The following is an 11,623-nucleotide window of genomic DNA, read 5'->3' on the forward strand; positions in this document are numbered from 1 at the left end:
CACATTATAACGCCCCCACGGCTGAAAGGGCGAGCATGTTTGGTGTGAGGGGGATTCGAACCTGCGACCCACAGATTGCGAATCGAGCGCCATAACCACCTGGCCATGTCGGGCCAAACACTAATAGAGTGGCAGTGAAATGACAAGATTAGAGGACTTTGTTCACAGATGGAGCGCATGTGTGTGTGGTTCTATAACATGCAACTGCGACGAAGCTAAAGTTATTGAAATACATCACGTGGGAAAAGAAATGGAACCAAATATGTATACTTAAATTGAAATAAGCGAATTAAAGACATAAAATATAGAAAACAGTAGATGAAATACACAGTTGAAAGTTGGAACAGTAAACAAATATAGTTCGACAGAGAACCTGCTACTGTTTAGTTGTTAAAATTGAATTTGATTAAAAAAGAAGCAGTCAACAAAGTAGAGAAAAGAATCTGGATAAAATCCACTATTAGAGATTATTTAATACATAGAAAAATCCAACTCTAACATGGATTTTACATCGGAAAATAATAATAATATCTTAATAATAATAGCAGAAAATAAAGCTGGGTTTCACCGGCATTTGAAAAATCGACGAACAGTAGAACAAACAACTTGATGATCTGTACGTGATAAGGATTTTTTGTTTTGTGTTTAAGAACAAAAATACAATTCTCTATGCCCACCACGGGTACAAACACATTTATTTAGCGCATAAGCCCTCAAGCTTTTTGCTGAGCTATTTGGTGATCTGTGTCATAAGATGTTTTTGGTTTTATTATGTATTTAAGCGCAAAACTACACAATGGGTTATATGCGCTGTACTCACCACGTGTATAGAACTTAGATCTGTAACCCATAAGCTCTCAAGCTTACTGCTGAGTCACTGGGGTGGGGGAGGGTGCGATAAGGAAGACAAGGAAGTTTTTTAATTCATCCTTTTGTATTTATTTTTTGCTAGAAGTTTTTGACATCACATGATGATCTTTTGTGTCCTAATGACTAAAACTTTCTTGAAAGTGTAGGAAATAATTTTAGTAATATCAAATGCATGCTATTTGACTAGATGAGACTAGTTATTGATAATTAATTAAGACAGTTGGTTAGCTCAGTGCTAAACACCTTGAGTTTGTGCTTTCACAAAGCCACACAAGAAGTACCATACTTAAATTAGCAAGTAAGTGGAATTTCTGTTGAGACTATTTATTTATGAAGTTAGTCCTATCATTAGTTATATGGAACTTGAATTTCAAAACGTAAAATGCTTTTGTTATGATTAAGTGGACTAGAATTTGTATTTATTTTATTTTTTGGCTGAAAAATCTTTTTAAGTTATCGTTTTCTTTTATGTGGGACTGATCCACCAATGTGTGGCCTTTGTGACACTCAAGTAACAATTGCCCATCTTTTACTTTCGTGCCGTCATTACGAGTGGGAGCAATGGCACCATTTTAGACATGTATTATCTTAGGGTTTATCTCTGACGTTGGATGGTGTCATTGGCGATGGTACCACTGTCCAACTTGATTGTGTTTTTAGCATTTTACAGGCCATTGGCCTTTTTACGTCTATTTGAGTTTTTACTAGTCTTTTGGACATTGTTTAGCTTTTAACTTGATTTGTTTTTACTTTTTATGGACTTTTACCATTTGTTTTTATTTTTACAGTGGTGGTTTGGCGTAGATAGCCATACTGCTTTGCATCAATAAACCCCAATAACCAAACAAACAACCAGATAGTACAATAACAAACAATGTTCCAACAGATACAGAAAGATTGATGAAGAATTCTGGATGCAGTTACTCCAGCTAGTTTATGTTAGGGAGATCTGAGTTGGATCTGGCTGCCCACTTGGGTGAGAGCAGCAATCAACTGATATACAGTGTAATGTGGTTGATTTCGAGAACCATGCACTGGGCATCACATGGTATGCATTAATATTGCTGTATGAGTGTGAGGTTGAATTTTTAGTAGATAAAGGAACAGTCAGAACCTTACATGTATCAGGCAGTCTGTGTAAAGCCATCACCTTGGACAGTTAGCACAGACTTCATTTCGGCAAATGGCAACAAGCTAAATGTGAGTAGAAAGGTTCACTTCCAATTTTATATATCTTGGCACTGTCATATGCTGAGCAAAAATAATTATCTCTGATTGGTTTCAAGCATTGGTATCATGAGGATGGAACTACAACAGAAATTGTTAACCAGTGTTGCTTGTGCAATAGGTGCAATGTAGTACTGTATTAAAACCATTCAGTGTTGATCAGTTTGGTCTCAGAAATAGTGGATTGTGTATGCATTCATTGAAAAAGAATTCATCCAAATGTGCAAGCAGTACTCCATAGTGTAGAAACAAAGCTGTCTAGTGCACTGTCTATTTTCTCTCTGCACCCTCAACATGTTCACAAAGCTACCTTTCAAAGCACAATTGTTGTACCATTGCTAGTTTGTAATTATAAACATTTAAATATTCCAACTGAATGGTCTTTCGTTCAGTAACAGAGGTGGGGGTATAATAAACTAGCTAAGTAGCTGGTTTTGAATTTGAGAACAAATGATTAATTTCTAAAGCATCTGAAGTCTTTAGTTTTGGATTGTACAAAAAATCTGGACTATATGCAGAGATCTGAACTTGGTTAACTGCTTCAGGAGTTTGCTGATGCATATGTGGGACCAGGTGGCCCGATTGAGTTAGACAACAATTATAAGTCTTCACATAGATACAGATGACACAACAACAACCATTTTTCAAGCTTTGTTAGAGCACCAGGGATACAGTCAGCACTGAAGTAGAATGGATGGTGAAAGATGGGATTATAGAACCAAGAGAATGACTGTTTATCTCCACTGGTAATTGTCAAAAAAAGAAGGAAGGAATACTAAGTTACTGTGTGGACTTCAGATGAATGAATGCAGTTTTGTTTTCCTTTTCCATGTACAGATGAATGTCTGGATGCATTGGAAGGCTCTCATTGATTAAATACACAAGATACTTCTGGATACTTGAAAGTCGATGTGGATGACTAAAGTAGGGCTAAGTCTGCTTTCAGTACTTGGGAATGATTAATAATTATGCTTCATGCCATGTAATGTGCTTGCCACTTTTGAGAGATTACAATTAGAGGATTGTAGTGGGAAAGATGTCTCATATATTTGGATAACATACTCATGTTTAGTTGCACATTTCAAGCCACAGATGAGAACCTGAGAATGTTATTCCATTGCAAAGAAAATTGCAGGCTTGAAATTGAAACCTGTATAGTGAATACTCATGCAAGGTTAAGTGCAGTTTCTTTGTCATGTAGTTGGGAGTGATTGTGTCCACTGATCCTGCATAGGTTACAGTGATCTAGGACTGGCTTTACTTTCTAATGAACAATAAAGTCTGTAGCTTTCTAAGTTTTACATTGTATTATTGAAGGTTTGTGATCATTTACTCCAAAATAGCCTCATTATTGTCTTCATTGACCAAGGGCAAATGCCAGTAATGGAGGAATTGGTGCAGTTTTGTTACAAGTACAGGAATAGTATGGAGTGAATATGGCAAGTGCTTCTGAACAAAGAAAGAAGGAATGGCTTGCAATAGTAGCACTTGTCAAACATTACTGCCACTACTTCCATTCAAGTGAACCATGTTTCACTGAAATGGCTAAGAAACTTAAGAAAATCCAGAATGTGTGATTGTGCATTATCACAACAAACTAACGTCATGCAGTAAGCTTTCGTCCATTTTATGAGTAAAAGCAATATGTATTGCTATACTTTTCTAGAGTCTGCCGAATCTAAGTAGAAAAGAAAGGAAAGACAAAGAAAACTACCCAAACATTAGAGTACAACACTTTTTTGTTGCTTCCTTTAATTAATACATATAGTAATAACTTCTACCCGAAGAGTTGTTAAAAATCTACAATAATAATTATAATTAATAGTCTTAATTTCGAGTTACTAGTAAACTACAAAATGCTTCTATGACCACTCTGCCCAATGTCATCAACTGTGTTTTCGGCCTTTAACCCACAAGCACCTGAAGAGGTTGGTCTGCTTACCGATACCGCAAATCACAGTAGTAGAACTGTCACATGTAAAGCTTCATATATCATGCCTATCACATTTACTTAATGTAGCTGTTGCTATTTAAGAAATTTAATGTTATATATTAATCTATCCAATGCTGTGAATATCTAAAATATATGTTGAAATATTCATATCTGGTATAGTTCTTCAAGCCTCACTCCACCATATACTTTGAAGTGAACTTGTTAAAGGAAAATCTGCCTAAATTCCAGACTTAAAAGGGGGGCGGGGCGGTATGAATTATAAAGGGAACAAACTAAAAGTTACCAGTTCTTAAAAGTGGAAGGATAATTTAAAACTAGTTAGTGTAGAAGTTGAGGAAAGGTAGAAATAACAGATATAGTTTCCAATCTCAATGATGTGATAAATGCTTGGACTTGGGTTGGAGTATGTAAGATTACGATAAAGAAAGTTATTTATATCCTATAGCGATTGTGTTCATTGTGTGATATATGCGAGTTCAACGGCCACACCATGGTAAACGATTGACCCACAATAACTTTAATTAGGGGGTGAAAGGTTATATTACTGAGGTTTGTATTGTAGTATAAGATGAAGAAGGTTATTTAGATTATGTATTGACCATACTATTTATGAAATTTATACTTCTTGTTATTATTATGTAATTTATGCCGAGCCAACTACCACATCATGGAAAACAAAAGACTCAGCATAACTTATGTTAGAGTTGAATAACATGATAACTTTGAAAGGTGGAAAAGACCATATTGACCATACTATTTATGAAATTTATACTTCTTGTTATTATTATGTAATTTATGCCGAGCCAACTACCACCCCATGGAAAACAAAAGACTCAGCATAACTTATGTTAGAGTTGAATAACATGATAACTTTGAAAGGTGGAATGCTTATGTTTGTGTTAGATTATGTAAAGTAAGGATGAAAAAGGTTATGCATTATTCGTATCTATTATGCTATTTTATAAAACCAATTTTAATAATATGTTTGTTTGTAGTTAAGCACAAAGCTATACAATGGGCTATCTGTGCTGTGGCCACCACGAGTATCGAAACCCGATTTTTAAGGTTATAATCCGTAAACTTGTCGCTGTGGTACTGGGGGACACTTTTGATAATATTCTTATTGAAGATTGTATCAAAAGAGGCGAAACTGCTAAAAGTAAATTGTATTTATTACGAAACTAAAAGAAAAAAGTCTTTGATAAATTGTTGACAGAAAAAACCGCTACTAAATAGTTAATGTGTTAGTGTTCAAGCACTTTAAAACTTTCAAACTTTATTAATAATATATATATATATATATAAAGAGATAAAATAATAAAAAAGGCATAATTTTGATTTAGTTATTAGAGCACTCACGTGCTCTGACTATGTGAAGCACTTGATTTTACATGTTATACTTTATCCTGTAATGATGTTTATTTTAATTTCGGAAATTATAGCCAAAGTAGCTATTTAGTGAGTAACACAATTAATTTCGAGTGATTCACATTGAAGAAAGTGAAGCAGGTGTCGCTCGTTGATTTTTACAACAAAATATAAATATAACCACTTAAAATAGAACAGTCTTCCTCATTGAATGATACACTAATATATATACTGAGATAAAAACAAAAACGAAAAAAAATACGGTCATCCCTTAATAACGCATCGTTCAAACAAAAAACAAGAACAACACAAAAAAAATTGTTACAGATAGCAATTGTTTTGTGCATTTATTTTTTCAATTTATTGCGGTCGTGCATTGTGTTGTTAGAAAGAATTCCTAAGTATAAAAGTTTTTCTTTACTTAGATCATCGCTGTGATAACATTTGTCAGTGCATTTGACTTTTAAAACACCAAATCGCGGGATTCATGTGTAATATTGAAACAAACAATAGACGCAGGAAACATATTTATTCAACAAGAATCCATATCTTATTACATCTAAACAACTCTGGATTTAAGCGATTACAGCCAAGCCTTGACGTCGCTGCTTATCTTTATCTTCCGCTTTTCTGCATTCGTTCTTTAAGCTTAGCCAGGTAAGGTCGAAATGCATTGTAGAGGAGGATATAGTCTGGAATGTCCACTCCCATAGCCCCTGAAAAAAAATTGTTTTATTGTACGATAAAGCCACCTTTAAACAATAATAATAGTAAATAACAGTTATATAAAGCTATAAAATTTTAGTTTAAATAACTTGTGTGTTTTTCAAATACCTATAAAGTGGATGAAATTTGGATAAGCTAAAAATTACCAATAAAATAAGTGTCTGCTTAGGGCATCTGTTTATCTAACTGTTTATCTGTTTATCTAACTGTTTATCTGTTTATCTAACTGTTTTAGAATAAAATGGTTCTCACGATGTGTTGAATTTACTTCCTAATGCATAAACAGACACAAATACACAATAAATTTGTTTGTTTTAAATTCTTCCTCTCCAGAATATCTATCTATCTGGCGTTCTGGTTATGGCGTTCGTGGGATCGAAACTCTTCACCAAACATTTTCGCCCTTGCAGCCCTCTGTGGACGTTATAATGTGACTTTAAATCCCGTTATTCGTTAGTAAAGCGAAGCCCAAGAATCGGCGATGGATTGTGTTGACTATCTGCCATTCCCTCTAATCTATCACTTCAAAAGTAGGAACTGTTAAGGCAAATATCCCCCGAGTAGTTTTGTGCGAAATTCAACAAACTATCTATCTAACCCAGCTGTTCATTTACAAATCAGTATATTTTGTTTGTTTGTTTTAGAGCAAAGCCACTTTGGGCTATCTCCTGTGTCCACCGCGGAGAATCGAACCCCAGATTTTAGCGTTGTAAGTTCGTACACTGTGTCATCGTGGGACAGTGTATCTTTGAAACTGTATTTCAAGTAGAATATTTTACTACTTTAGTAATTAGCATATAATTTATGAGATTTTGAGTATTACTGTTCAGAACAACAAAAGAATAGACACATATCTATAAGAATATTTATGTTAGTTAAATAAAACTGAGAATAAATACTTTCAATCGATGTTTGCCTTTCATTTAAAAAACAAAGTTCCAAAATACAAGGAATTCGTATCAAACTGAAAATAATTACTAAGGACGTTACTGTTCGATTTGCAATATGGCGTTTTAATAAAAGTCCATACATATATTAGTTAAACTCTTCATTCTGCCGATTTTCGGGTCATTTCAAACGTCCATCTGAAACTGAGATTAATCTTCGAGACAAAGAAACATAAATATGATACTCATGGCAAAACTGGAACCATCTATATTGCAAAAGGATTAAAAAGGCAGATTTTAATTTGACTTAATATTGTTTAATTGCCAGATATTTCCTGGCTTATCGGGAATATCACAGAAGAAAACACAATAACAACAAAAGTTAAAAAATAACCACCAGTTTTAAACAAAACCAATAGTATTATTAAAAGTTAACGAACCACTGGTAATCTTTTAAAAACTACACTTTTAAATATAACTCCTGTAATCTTAATGATTAATCAAAATTCAAGGTAAACTCAACAGTTACAATAATTCACAGGTATTTTACTGTTTTAAATCAATATTTTAAAGAAAAACAGAAATCACCTAAAATCCTAAGATTAAAGCGACTTATCAGCGATTATAGGAAATAAAGGAAATTATCATCACTTCAAAATATTGTACAGATAATCCTGGAAATTGAAAGGAACCAATGATGATCATCAAATTAAAGAAGACATGCGCATAAGAAAGCAATGATTCAAAAATATAAAAATACGTTAGAAGGAAAACGAGAAATTAAAAACAGAATTAAAAACGTCCAAACAGTGAAAACTCAGCCAAAGCAGAGACTAACCAATCATAACTTTTTATTATCACCTGAAAGTCATGAAGAAAAGAAAAATAAGATAAAATTTCTTTTAAATCACGTAAACTGTAGAGTTTTTTTTTTTCCACTTTCCTTTTAAGTTGTCCAGTTCGGATCTATAATCAGCGGCGAGTAGAAATAACATTTCATACCTATCTTTTGCCTCCTATAAATCCATGTCGAAGAGGCCTTTGGGTTAATACCAGAATTCGTTGGTTGATTTGAACGATAAGAGACAAAAAATTCTCTGAAACGCTATTTATAGCTACAGTATAATATTTTAAAAGTTATGTATAAACCGTAATTTTTAAAACATTGTTGTGTTTTGAATTTCTTGATTCATACTGATTCTGTCACTTCATGGTGGAGAAATGTTAACAAGCGGAAAGTTATACCTTTTTCAATATTGCCTGCATCAAAAACACATTTAGAACTCGACGTCTGAAAACATTTATATAGCATATTAGTTGGTTTTCTTCATTTGAGCTCTATAGTAGATGAAAGTATATAAATTTACGAATATCGAAGGACAATAAATAACCTTGCTTAGATATAATAAGTCGTTTAACTTCTTCAAACTATTTCACTACACTACTTTGGTTTCCGATAAAAAAAATAGATGTTTGTGTGAAAACTACTGTCATGAGTTTCAATAACAGTGTAATTTTACATTACTCACTAAATCTGCGCTATATTTACACTAGAATATTTGACGCAAGCTGTGTAATTTTACACTACTCACTACACCTGCGGTATATTTACACCAGAACATTTGACCTAAGCAGAAATCAAACACAAGGTCAATTCAAATTAAAGTGTCGAAACCAGTGTTTCGTAATTGTTGATCGTAACATACTTTAGGTTACTCTTCGCGGTATTATGTATTTACCTACTATTCGATGTCGAAGCCACTCCTGAAGAGGTGCTAAGTAGAACTTGTTGTGTCTAAAAAAATTCACTGATTGGTAGTAGAACCTGAATAATTCAAGACACATCATTAGCTGTAGTTTATAACGTGATTAAATATATTACCTGTCCTTTTTATGGCTTGGTTCAACTGCAAGCTGCCTGGGTAAACTTGAAAGTTTTCAAGATCTTCTAAGTCGTTAGTGATCAAGGCCTGAGATCTGATGTCATGGTCGAAAGTAGAAGGGTAGCACATGACGTAAGTACGTGGTAGTAATACCATAACCAAGGATAATACAATCTGAATTACGAACTGTTTCATATTCTGTTGAGAAAATACAGCACATACTTTATATAATGTACACCATGTTCTCCAACTATTTTATATATGTATGCAGAAGATTGAGTACGTTATACTAAAATAATTTTGAACATGCAAATCAACAAGTTACATGACAACTACAGCCAATATAAAGTAACGACATGTTTCGGAACTACATTTACATATTCTTTGACGTTACTAAGGTATTGTGATGTCACCAAAAAACCGATCGTGTTGGGAAGGGTACGTAACACCTCTTTCTGACACAAAATATTTTTACATTCAGATCATAAAGTTGTCTTCAGATCGGGAATTTAGAATTTTCATGACAGGAATATTTCTTAAACTTAATGGCATTGGAAAACAAAGGAATATGGATAAACTTGGGGAACAAGAACTTGCAAGAAATCGTAGCATTGTTGTGACAAGCAAAGTGTTGCATCTTGTAACAGGTGAGAATCCACCAACAGAACAGAAAGTCAGTCACAAAAGCCGTCCACGTGTCATAGGCACCAACATGGAATACAATCAAGAAAGAGCTTCGTCTAGAAAAGCGATATAACATGTCTGTTTAACCGTCGCATTCCTCAAGTAACTGGAGAATAAAACGGATATTCATGCTATTTCATACGAAGACTTATTGTTCAAGTCTCTAGACACGCAGCGCCCTTGATTTTCAATGCGATCGAACTGTTAAAGCAGGCGATTGGAAACCGTCGCTCTCGTATAGAAAGAAGCAGGAAAGAAAGGTGTGCCTTAGAAACGAATATTTTCCAATGGAAACTAAGCCGCATGACCGGACATAGCGACATGAGCTGTGTCGATGTGGTGAGACAACACAATCGTTTTACTGTAACGTATTCAACCTCTTTATAACATACTAACATATATATACCACATACTAACACACACACACACATATATATATACCATATATTAACATAAATATAGATATACCACATACTATCATACCACATACTAACATAAATATAGATATACCACATACTAACATATATATATATACCACATACTATCATATATATATATATATATATACCACATACTAACATAGATATACATACCACGTACTAACAATAGTTTGTGTATTAATAAGTCAATATAAAACATGGTTATTAAATGGTTCGAATCTATTCATTTTCTTATATAAGAATACTTATACAAAATTCAAGTAAAGCAATAAATAAATAAAATTTATTAATTATTTCTTATTTAAGCTTTTGTCTTAAGTTGTCATCAACTACTAACTGTCCATTTAGTAATACGTTTAGTGCTTTGTGGCTCTTAGTAACACAATGTGGCAACTTATTGAATAATCCGAGGGTCTCATTCTTTATGTGACGTTATTTTGTCTGTTAAGTATCATATTGTTCGGCCCAATGGATAGTGTGCCAAACCGTGGAACTCCGGTTCCGTGATTTGCATCCCGCTACCGCAAAAATAGAAAGTCACGCTTCGCATTTTGGGTCAAAAGTGCGTTCTTTATACCAGAGAGAAGGACAAACTCCAGTATTCGGCCTGACAAAAGTAAGAATTGACAGTGGGCGTTGCTGACCAGCTACCTAGTCTATTACTTTAAAATTAAGGACGGCTAGTACAGATAGCCTTCGTATAGATTTAGGAAAATTTCAACAAACAAACCATTTTGTTCAAAATAAGCGGGACTGAACATTTTACTTAACACTATGTATCATGTATAAGCCAGAAGTAAATTACTTTTTATGTGTAAAATGACCACATGAACGAAGAAGTGAAGATATAGGCAATATTTATTCATGAGCAAGGTTATAGTTCTAGCATAGCTTGATGGCAAAAGCCGAATCTACCTTAAAACCCAACCTATCGAACGTGAAATTTTACTGCAGATAACACGCGTATCTTAATTGAATTTAATGACATAAAGTAATACAATAACTCATAACATGTTCGTCTTTGATGCTCTGAGAAATATGTATTTCCTCTTCAGACACTTCACAAATTGCCATTCTAAAACTTGAACCACATTTAAGTCGTAACGAACTCATCAGATATATACCTAACTCTTCAGACACTTCACAAATTGCGATTCTAAAACTTGAACCACATTTAAGTCGTAACGAACTCATCAGATATATACCTAACTCTTCAGACACTTCACAAGTTGCCATTCTAAAACTTGAACCACATTTAAGTCGTAACGAACTCATCAGATATATACCTAACTCTTCAGACACTTCACAAATTGCGATTCTAAAACTTGAACCACATTTAAGTCGTAACGAACTCATCAGATATATACCTAGCTCTTCAGACACTTCACAAAATGCCATTCTAAAACTTGGACCACATTTAAGTCGTAACGAACTCATCAGATATATACCTAGCTCTTCAGACACTTCACAAATTGCCATTCTAAAACTTGAACCACATTTAAGTCGTAACGAACTCATCAGATATATACCTAGCTCTTCAGACACTTCACAAATTGCCATTCTAAAACTTGAACCACATTTAAG

The sequence above is a fragment of the Limulus polyphemus genome, unplaced genomic scaffold, assembly GCF_000517525.1.
Source record: "Limulus polyphemus unplaced genomic scaffold, Limulus_polyphemus-2.1.2 Scaffold507, whole genome shotgun sequence".
Taxonomy (NCBI): Eukaryota; Metazoa; Arthropoda; class Merostomata; order Xiphosura; family Limulidae; genus Limulus; species Limulus polyphemus.